Genomic DNA, 11,258 nt, shown 5'->3' on the forward strand with positions numbered 1-11,258 from the left:
GCCAAGACCCCCTGAAAGGTCTCCGATGACACCATGGCCCAGATGATCCAACACCCAGAACGGACTGAAGGCAACTGGCTCAGACAATACACCTCATGGACTATTCCATAATTCTAAAATTTTCTTTGTATCCCCATAAGATACAGCACCCCCCTCCAGCAGGGAGTAGTAAGAAAAGCTACACCCAAATTCCCAAATTATATGTAATTTTACTTTGTTAAGGATAAAACCTATTTTTTTGAAAAAAAAAAAAAAAGGCGGGGGAGTGCTGTGGGATGTTCTGTATGTCCTGTGGCAGCCCGTTCTTGAGTTCCTTGTACCTTTACCCAGCAGGTCCAAATAGAGGATGATTAGGACCAAGGGCCTGAGTGCAGGTGTCTGAGATGATCTGTATTTGGCTGTGCTGTGGGATGGTCTGTATGTCAAGTTGCTCTGATTTGTCAATAAATAAAACCTGACTGGCCATGACTAGGCAGGAAGTATAGGCAGGACTAATAGAAAGGAGAAATTAAAGAACAGGAAGGCAGAAGGAGTCACTGCCAGCCATCACCCTGACAAACAGCATGAAAAGATGCTGGTAAGCCACAAGCCACAAGGCAGGGTATGGTTTTGTGGGAATGGATTAATTTAAGCTATAAGAACAGTTAGCAAGAAGCCTGCCACAGCCATACAGTTTGTAACTAATAGAAGTCTCTGTGTTTACTTGGTTGGGTCTGAGTGGCTGTGGGACTGGCGGGTGACAAAGATTTGTCCTGACTGTGGGCTACAACCTACCCTTTGCCTCTGTTTTACTCCTCAATACAGTCTTTTCTTTTTCTTTAATTTTAAAAAATTATTTTCATATAATATAAGTTGAGCATGTCTCTCCCCAACTTCTCCCCGACGCTCTCCACTCAATCTCATGCTCTTTTCCCTCCCACACTTTCTTTCAAGACAAAACAAAGCAAAACAAGCTACAGAAACAACTACAACAACAAACCTAAGAGAAAGAAATCAAACAAACAAAAAAATATCAAACCAAAACCAAATCCATGGAGAAAGTCTCCTGTTGGCCAACTGCTCCCGAGCATGTGGCCAGCCATAGAATGTACCTGATATGTACAGTGACACTCTATTGAAGAAAACTGTTTTTCCCTTTCCTGATCGGGATCAATTGGAAATAAGTTCTTGTTTAGGGGCAGGAATTTGTGTCCACTTCCCTTTCTCAGTGCTGGGCATTTGTCTTCCCCAACAAGTTCTTCATGTGAGCCCTGTAGTGGTTTTTTCAAAGTCTTCATATTGTTCCTACTGGTCCCTGCTGAAAGCCTTCTAAAGCTCCCAAACCCTGTCATTTGAGGCCGGTTCACAGGCCATTCCTAAACCTCCTGCTCTGTGGAGACTCAGCCTCAGCACACAGCTGTCTCTTCCATCTCCTCTCTCTATGAACAAAATCCCCATGCTTACTCCCAGGATTCTGCATGCCTCTGACTCTCTCATATTAGGAAATTCCTACCTTCTCATCATGGAGGGGGACCACCATGCTCACTGAGGTGCCCAATGGTTGCCACAGCAGGACTCAGATAGACCAGGAAGCCTTCCCTGTTGTGCTACAACCTCCCTCCCCAACACTTGTAGGATACACCCTGCATTTTTTGTTCACTGACTGACTGCAATTGAAAGAATCCTAGGAGGGTCTGGTATCAATTTTGATACTGAAAACACTTGGGCAAACCCTTTGTTTCTCTCTTGTTAACTGAAACCCCCACACAACTAAACAATTATCTCTGAAGGAGTATAGCTGTATGGGAGACTTCCTAACCTTTGCAATAATAAAAAAGAACTAATATTGGCTCAATTGTACATTCAAGCTATTGTTGTACTAACTTTAGTTTAACAGCACAACAGTTCACTGAAGGAAGTAGTCTTACCTGTGTGTTACAGGTGAGCACCTAAGCCCTGGAGAGGGAGGTTTGTTTCAGATTGAAAGCTCAGCATGGGGAGAAGTGTGGGTTTAGAGGTGTGTCCTCAGAGCCAGGCTCTCAGTCACCTTCTCTGCTTCTGGCACATAGGCTCTGAAGTGGGGAGGTGAGGAAGGCAAAGTCTACACATTGTCCATCTAGTTGAGCTTATTGAGACTCAGCATAGGTCAGAGCCCTCCTAGGACAGAGCTGGATGACTAGCCACAGACCAGCTCTCCTGATGACATTTCCCCTCCTGTCTGAATGTGGGAGACACTGAGATTTACTGAAAGTAGAAGGATGCAAGGAGAGAGGATTTAGGGGTGATTTCTAAGGCATTGGCACACTATTTAGTCACCACAGCCTGTCATTTCTCCCAGCCCAGTGGTCTCTGACTTTGCTTACAGTGTCCCACCAGGCCTGCTTGCCCAAGTCTGTGAGCCCAACATCACAAACAATGACATCAGGATTGAGTTCCAAGCCAGAAAGGCTACACATGGGAGTCCCAACCTAGGAAGCCAGCATCTGGAAAGTTGAGGATGAGGAGTCCAAGGAAATACTCAACTATATAGTGAGTTTAAAGCCAAACTAGGCTACAATAGAATTACACCCCCCATAGGAAAAAATAAAAAACAAAACCATGATTGCTCTGCCCAGAAAGTGCATCAAGCTGTGTCTCTGTGGGGTGGGAAGACTCCTTCAAAAACATTAACTGCTCTCTCAGGGATATGGATTTTTGCTTCACTTGAGACTTTTCAGCTCAGGATCCCATATCCTTTATTTTTAAACATGTTAGAAAGAAACAAACTCTCCATAAATATTTATTAAATTAATAAATAGAGAAAGGAAAAGGAGTTGAGAAGAGAAGAAAAAAGAGCAGGCGATGAGGGAAGAGGTCTGTGGAGTTTGAGATAAACACAGAGGACCTGAGATGGAGGGCTTGACTAATTATTACCTCTAGACCCTTTTGCATGAACCTCACCCTCAAGCCAAGCACCAGTGATGATCTTCCTACCTGTAAATCAGGGACTGTGACACTGAGTGGCTATTATGAGGTAGTCCCATAAAGCAATTGATTCCAGGGAGTTGGGTCTCTAGGCAGCTCAATCTCCAGAAAAATTCCAAGGTGCTATAGAGTTTGAGCAACTGAATATCTTCTTTCCTCTGCAAGTAGGCCAGCCCTGACTCCAGAAGATGGCACCTATAAAACCCTGCTTAACAAAGGCCAGCTCAGACATCTTCACATCTTCCCAGTGGGAACAAAGGCTGAGGTTTTATGGCCCTGCCTCCTCTCTGAGCCTCCCCAGGAGAGCTGGGAAAGGACCATTTCTGTTCCCAGTTGGGATCCTAAGATGATCCCTGGATGATGTCAACAAGAGCACTTCAGTGAGACCCTTGGGGGCAGAGCAGGAGGAAACAACCCACAGGAGGAGGAGTGGTGACCTGTTCCCTTCTCTAGACTAATTGGGAATTAGAGCAGCTCAGAGAAGGGGAGGTGGGACCTGGTCACCTGAGACACAGGTCAGGGACTTAAGTTCTCATTCTGATTCCTCCTTTACAACCCAAACCCTGAGCCCTGACACTCATGAGACCATGTTTGAGTCACACTCCTCTTCCTTCCTCAACTACCTTGGGGTAATTCACAGTCCTGTCTTCACTACAGTGTAACACCTGAACAAGTTAGGTCTTGTGGAGTAATCTTTTTGTACACTGTGATGATGCGTCACTCAAACTGAGGTAATGAAAAGCTCAATGGCCATATCTAGATAGGATTTTCAGGGCAGAGGGGGCACTAGGAAGGAGAAGGATGGAGATGCCAAGAGGTGGAGAACAAGCAACACATGTGGGAGGGGAGATAACAGCCAGGACTCACTTGGCAGCATGTAGGTGAAAAGACATGGGTTAATTTAAGGTATAAGAGCTAGATAGGAACAAGCCTAAGACTAGGTATTGGCCAAGCTTTCATCATTAATAAAGAGCCTCTGACTGTGACTTGGGAGCTGGCTGGCAGGACAGAGAAAGAGTTGCAACCATTACCCAGACACTCTGGAGCTAAGGAAGAGTCAAAAACCATGGGGGCTGGGAGGTGGCTGTGAGGAAAAGCGGGTTTGCTGCTCTTGAGGAAGACCCAACTTGGTTCCCAGCACCAACCATGGCAGCTCACAACCATCTCTATCTCCAGTTCTAGAGGATCTGGTGACCTCTGCTGACCTCCCCAGGGACAAGACATGCATGTGTTGTACATAGATATATATGTATAGGCAAAATGTGGATACACATAAAAAACAGACAAAAAGAGTCAAGCATTACATACCAACATGGAAGTCAGCAGTGACATCCCATGACAGTGGAGTGAGAAATGTCTCTTAGATACATATTAGACTTTGGGTCCAAATATCAAGCTCTGGAGCATGCTCTCTTGAACTTGCTGTTTTTCTGCCTCAGTTGCCTCTTCTGTAGAATTCCAATAGTAAATCTTCCCTTCCAGGCTGGCTAGAGGATAAATGTGAGGATGTCAGCACCCTGACACAAGTTCTGGCCAGTGTTCAATGATCTCGAATCTTCATCCCCTTCCTTCTGTCTATGTCTTAGTTTCCAAATGATTCAAAGGAGAAGACGAGACTATAAAGTCTTCCTGCAGAGAGTGATTGATGATAAGGGGTTGGAGTCTGTGAGCTGCTCCTTAAACACAGCCAACAGTAACAATTAACTTAAAATGACAACTAATTAAATTGTACAGGAAACAAGGGCAGAGTGTCTAGAACCATGTGTAATCAGCACGAGTTTGCTTTTTCCTCAACCCACCCTAGGGAACTGCCTATGGGGACCACAGGCTTAGGCTGTGAAAGGGCAGTAGCCAGAGTAAACCACCTTGGCCATTTCCTCATGTAACCTTCTTGTGCCTTCATGAACTGCTAGAGATATCTGTGTGTGCACTTTGACATTTGATAATGACAGATTTGACACAACACATTGGGTGCCCAGGTAATTATGAGCATCAGTGAAAAAAGAGAATATTAAATGGAAACAAAAAAGCATTTATATCCATTAAAAATATCCATTAAATGAATAAAAATATATAAGATATATTAATAGATTATATATATCTATATGCATTGAGTTCACATGGTTATTTGAAGACAGGTGGTTTATGTATCAAAAGAACATATTAATAAGATGTCAGTAGATATTAAACAGATACACAGATACAATAAGCCTCTACCATATTCCTAGCATAGTTCCTCTTTTGAAATTGCCAAATGGATCCTGAAGTTCAGTGGGAAGTGCAAAGGACTAGGAAGAGGCCTGTGGTGGTTTAATAAGGATGGTCTCATAGGCTCTTATATTTGAATGCTTAGTCCGTAGGGAGTGGAACTCTTTGGAAGGATTAGAAGGATTAGGAGGCATGACCTTGTTGGAGGAAGTGTGTCATGGGAGGTGGGCTTTGAGATTTCAAAATTCCATGCCAAGTCCAGTGTCTCTCTGCCTGTGAATCAAGATGTAGCTTTCAGCTACTGCTCCATTTCCATGAGTGTTGCCATACCCCTGCCATGATGATGGACTAAACCTCTGAAGCTGTAAGCAAGCCGTCAATCACATGCTTTCCTCTATAAGAGTTGTGGTGGCCATGGTGATTCCTCAGACAAGTTCAAACAATTTTGTAAAAGAAGAACAAAATGCAAGAACTCATATTTCCCATTTTTGAAACCATCCACAAAGCCACCGAAAACAAGAAAAGAATGACACCTGTCTGGGATTGACATAGAATTTAATGGACTAGGATTGTCACTCCAGACCCAAACACTAAACTGTATTGGCTGAAAATTTCAGTTAAAGACATAAAGATCATTTGATAATATTTTCTAAAAATGTGGATGAGACACATGGGTATCCTCATGAAAAAGAATGTAACTGGTCTCTTGCCACATACTGTAAGACCCAAAATTAACCTCTTAGCCCCACCTATCCAAAGACCAGGTAAATTCCTGGAATGCTGAGAATTGTAGTTCTTGGAAAATATCAAAGACACGTGGGAAAATATGGTAGCTGGATGGTTTTTGTCCTTAAAAGGCTCTACAACGAGTGGTTGGAGCCATTCACTGGAAATCCCAGACAGTGGTCCTGTCCAAAGTCCATCTTGGTCAGTATTTAATTTAATTAAAGGTTGCTTCAAATTTGGTTGTGCAACTAGGTTTTCTCTTGTGACTTTCAGGATTAACATTAGGAGCCCCCAGAGAGATAATAAAGGCCATTCCGCCCCAAATTCTGGAGCTCAGCTCTTTACTCTGGCTCTAGTAAGCCCCTCACCAGGAGCCCACCTTAACACAGAGTAGATAGGTAAAAGTCTGGGCATAGAACCCAGTCTTAAAGGAACCACAGGACATGATTCTATTTTGGTTTATAAGCAGCATGTGGCCTGCTGCCTTTGGTAGTCACATGATTGGTAGCCATCTTTACTAGGGTTGCTTCACTGCCATCTTGATTAATGGCAACTTATGTAAAACAGTGGGAAAGAGAACTTGGTGGTTTGGAGCCAAGCTACCCCATAGTGGATAAGAGACAGAGACATGCCATTATGACCACACAGGTGGAGAGTTTTATTAGTGGTGAAGGGGGAAGGGAGAGGGGAGAGGAAAATAGAGCACAGAGCTGAATTCATGGAGAGAGGGAAAGAGAGTGGGTGGGGCCTGAGCAGAGAAGAGAGAAGAGAGAGAAGGTGGGCAGGGCCCCACCTTTTATGAGGGGACTTCAAGCATTCACAGAGAGACCAATGAGCACATGATGTTGTCAGGACCCTGAGCAGGCCAAGGTAGTGCCTGCATAGTGGCCAGGTCCCAAGGGGCAGGTCTGAATGCTAACATTCCTCCCTTTTGATCATTGTGAAAAGGGTGAGCTATGGATGGCAAGTGGGCCAAGAATGAGAGTCCCCAAAATCTCAAGACGGCTTCTTGTTGATTTGGGACAAAGTGGAGAGGAGAAGTTGGAAGTTGGGGTCACACACATCAAAAGGTGTGAGTGAAGAAGCATTCAGCTAGCTGTCATCCTGAAGACCTCACACATCTGTTCTTTGAGGGAGGTGAGAAGGCAGGTTGCTAGGAGGAAAATAGATTGTTATCATCAGCCCTGTGAGAGGGGCTAGCCATGGGAAGAGTGATAACTGCCAAAAAGAATGGAACAGAGAAGTTCCCTGGTTGTACAGAAGAGAAAGTTGTGCATTGGGACGTCTTGGAAAACCACCTTTCAGTTGCTGGGTAGGTGTCTTCTTGAACCTGGAGAGGTGGTACCAGCAGTGAAGTCTCAGGAGCTTGGGGAGTGGCATGTCAAATTGAGGGATGGTGTGTCCTTCAGGAGTACCTGAGCCATCACATCTTCTGTTTCCCTGGAGGTTAGGAGTGCATCCGTCCTGTAAAGTGTCAATAAGGATTAGAAGATGGGGAGCCTTATTGTGATTGGACATGTGGGTGAAGTCGACTTGTCAGTGTTCAACCAGTTAGTGTCCTCAGAGCTGGTACAGGGGCTGGTGTATTTGGAGGGCCTGTGAGTTTGGCCTTAGCATGAGTCTGGATGGAGGGATGGAGCTGTGAAGGAACCTGCCTGTGTCTATAAAACAGCTGGAAAAGATTTATATCTTGGTGTCATAGCAAAAAGCTGGGAGGCTTCCATACCCTCTCTAATGTGGGAGGTGGAGAGCTGTTTACTGGCAAATCTATTAGTCCTCTGGCCACCAAACATCTTCAGAACTGAGAAGGATAAGTAAATGAGCAGAAGAGAATCAGCTTTCCTATCTCCACATAATCTTACTTGCTGGCTACCTAGACAGCTGCCCCAGGGTCTTCTGTGTTCACTGAGAGCACAAGTCTCAGGACAACAACATCTGTTCCTTGGCTGCCAAGTCTAGGCCTGCCAGGCCTCAGAAGATCCAACAGTTGTGGAGTAGGAACTTGTGGGGCAGACCAGCCTACCTTGTCTAGGCAAAAGTGAGGCAATGGATTCCCTGGAGTCCTGTTGTCTGTGGTCTGAAGAAGGCCCTGGCAGCAGTCACGACAAAAGGCAGTTTTGCTCAGTGGCTGGAATTGCCATTCTGAAGCAAATTCTAGGTGGAGGTTCTTCTGTGCCCATCCATCTTCTTTGGAGGAAATAAGGGTGCTGCCAGGAGGTGGCATGTCTCTCTCTCTCTCACAAAAAGCTTTTTAATGAAACATTTTAGATGCCTTATTCTGCAGATCTCTGAGCATCTGAGGACTGTCTGTCTATTAGATATGAATGACTATCAACTTGCATCCCCCAACAGTCTACAATATGTTAGCAGCTGTCATAAGACTAAGACTTACATTCCATTTCTGTCAGGGTTAGCCTTAAAAATATGATTTTGAATAAAAAAACCAAAGTAGCCATTTAGTTGGTAAAAATAGAACAAGTTGGTACCAAACTGGAAAAGCTTTCTCCTGAGAAGGCAAGGAAAGTGACATGGGAAAGATCATGAGGGCCAAATGGGAACAGGAGACAAGGGGGCTTGTGAGTTGGGGTGTGGCCCAACTCTGAGAAAATGACCCTCTCAGGAGACCAGAAACTCCATTATAGAATAAATATCTTGTTTATAAATATATACCTTATTTATCAAACATATGCCACCATTTATTTCAATTCTCTAGAAGCTTGGTGTCAACTTGGCAAAGACATAGGTATGAATCTCTAAGTTAGCTTTTGTTAATCTGAGTAGACCTTTATATCTTTAAATTTCTACTGTCATATAGAGTATACTATAGACCAGAGTTGAATCAAATATAGAAGGAGATAAAATGACAGAGGTCTTTAACCTCAGTAAACCTTAGTAAAAGATGGCTGCCAGCCATGTGGTAGTCTACAACACAATGAAATTGGGGAAAAAATTCAAATGTTATTTATCCTTAACATTGAGAGCATACATAAGTTAAATCTGAACATACAGTTTTCCCAGTTAGTTACAGCTTATCAGTATTTGTAAAAGTGAAAAGGTTAGGCATATATTCTTAAATTGGTGTTAGTTAGTCTGAATAGACCTTAGATAAGGAAAGGCCCTTTATTAGAGTGCACAGATATTAACAAATAGAATATATGAGTCTCTGGTGTTCAGCTGTGGTCTTAAGATATAATAAGGCAAAACCAAGTTTTAACATTGTAAACAATTTAGTTCTTCTAAAAATCAGTTATCAAAACCAGCATTGTTTTTAATCCCATGTCTTATATAACTTTTTTTTTTTTTAGGACAGGACAGGAATTGTCAGACAGGAATTTATCTGATAAAATGAACAGAGAAGTCTTGAACTTTACTAAACATTGGTCAAGAAGCAACTGCTCATGTGGTTGCCCTCATCAAATATGGCGTTGAAGTCATATGACCTGTCTTTGGCCATAGTCAAGATGGTGCTTGCCCACATGGTCACATGGTATTTTTCCCGCAGGACATATGGAACACATAATCTCAAGCATTCAAAAATCAGTCAGAAACACAATCATGTAGCTACATCAGTCAGACATTTCCACCTGCACGTATCAAATAGACTTTTTAACAGAAAGACAGACAAAACTTTTCCTCGGAACCTTTCATGCTTCATGACGGGAGCGTGGAGAAGGTGCTGTAGAGAAGTTTAGCAGAGCAGCCAGGAAGGAAAGAGAGAACCCCAGACTGCAGCATGGAGGTAGCAGCAGCAGCAGCAGCAGCAGGAGGAGCAGCAGCAGCAGCAGCAGCAGCAGCAGCAGCAGCAGAGAACTAGCAGACAGAGACAGAACAAATAGAAGAACGGGACATTTTGAGTGAAAGCATGAAATGCCAGCAGGTACAGAAGCAGGGAGCAGGAGATGAGATGAGGGAGGCATCCAGTGGGCTAGAGCCCAAGCCATGGATCTCCCAGGCTGCTGGGAGAGGAGAGTAAGCAGCACACAGATGACTAACACGAGCTGCAAAAGTTCTGTGAAGTACTAGGGTAAGGTGTGCCAGCAAGCAGCCATTTGCATTTATATCTAAGGGGTATTGGGCAAAGGTGGGTAAGTTTAGGCACATTTTCTATGAGTGAGGTAGATAAGTAAGATCCAAGGGCTGAAATCTAGCCCAGAAATTCAGGAAGGACCTACTGGGAAGGCACAAGCTGCTAAGTGATTCACCAAACAGAGCAGGGGCCTGAAGGATCCTTGGGTCTGAAAATGAGAAAGCACAAGCTGCCCAGTGTGTCATCGTGCAAAAGGCAGGGGTCAAAGGGTAAGATCCTGAGTGAGACAGTTACCTGGTACCAGGACTTTGAGAAAAGCCAGAAAGCAAGGACTGTGCTCAAGAAACTAATCCTTGCTTTTGGGAAATGATCAGTAGTGGAGAAAGGCAGGGTGGGGTGGGGTGGAGGGGAATGGAGGAGGGCTTACCAAATATGCCAGTGTAGAAAAGTGACAGTGTTGGAAGGTTCCAGGGTCCCAGCGTTGTGTCAGAACTGCCAGGAGAACCTGCTGAGTTTTCATGGCACCAATTATGCAAAACATGGAGAAAGAGAACTGGGTGGGTTGGAGCCCAGGGGCCCTAAGGTGGGTGAGAAAGCAACATCAGGCAGGCACAGCAGGTGGCAGTCATGGTGGGTGGGAGCTGCAGGGAAAGACACACCATGCAGGTGGCCTCACAAGGAAAGTGTTATTAAGAGGAGGGAAAGGGAGAAGGGTAAGAGAGAAAGCAGGTGGGGGCCAAGGAGAGAAAAAGAAGAAGAGAAAGAGAAGGGGGAAGAGAGGAAGAAAGGAGGTGTAGAGCAGCCTAGTGGGAAGAGTGAGGAAGAGAGAAGGAAGGAGAGAGAGGAAAAGGGGGGAGGGAAGGCTGAGGAGAGAAGAAGAGAGAGAAGGTGGGCAGGGCCCCACCTTTTGTGAGGGGACTTTACCCATGTGCAGAGAGAACAAGGAGCACAGGACCCTGAGCAGGCAAGGTAGTGCCTGCACATTGGTCAGGTCCCAAGGGGCAGGTCTGAATGCTAACAGCAACCATGTGGTATGTATGGGCTGACCAAGGACACACCAGGTCTCCAAAGGTACTTTTGAATTGGGATAGGATTTTTGTACAATAATTCCTCTCCTGTCTGAACAACAAGGTTTAGGAAAGATAGGATTTTAAAACAATGCTTGTTTAATGAGGTATTAAAGCTGTACCTCCATGTGTTCATATACAAAATCATAGCTTGCTGGCAGCCAAACTTAGTAACATGAGAGTCACCCACATGGTATTGGTTTGAGAGACATGGAATTGTTTGTACTGTTGGAACTTGGTTTTGCCTTCTGCAGGTTACAGTTTTGCCCTGTGTCTTCACTCTTGAA

Source organism: Peromyscus leucopus, chromosome 2 (assembly GCF_004664715.2).
Source record: "Peromyscus leucopus breed LL Stock chromosome 2, UCI_PerLeu_2.1, whole genome shotgun sequence".
NCBI lineage: Eukaryota > Metazoa > Chordata > Mammalia > Rodentia > Cricetidae > Peromyscus > Peromyscus leucopus.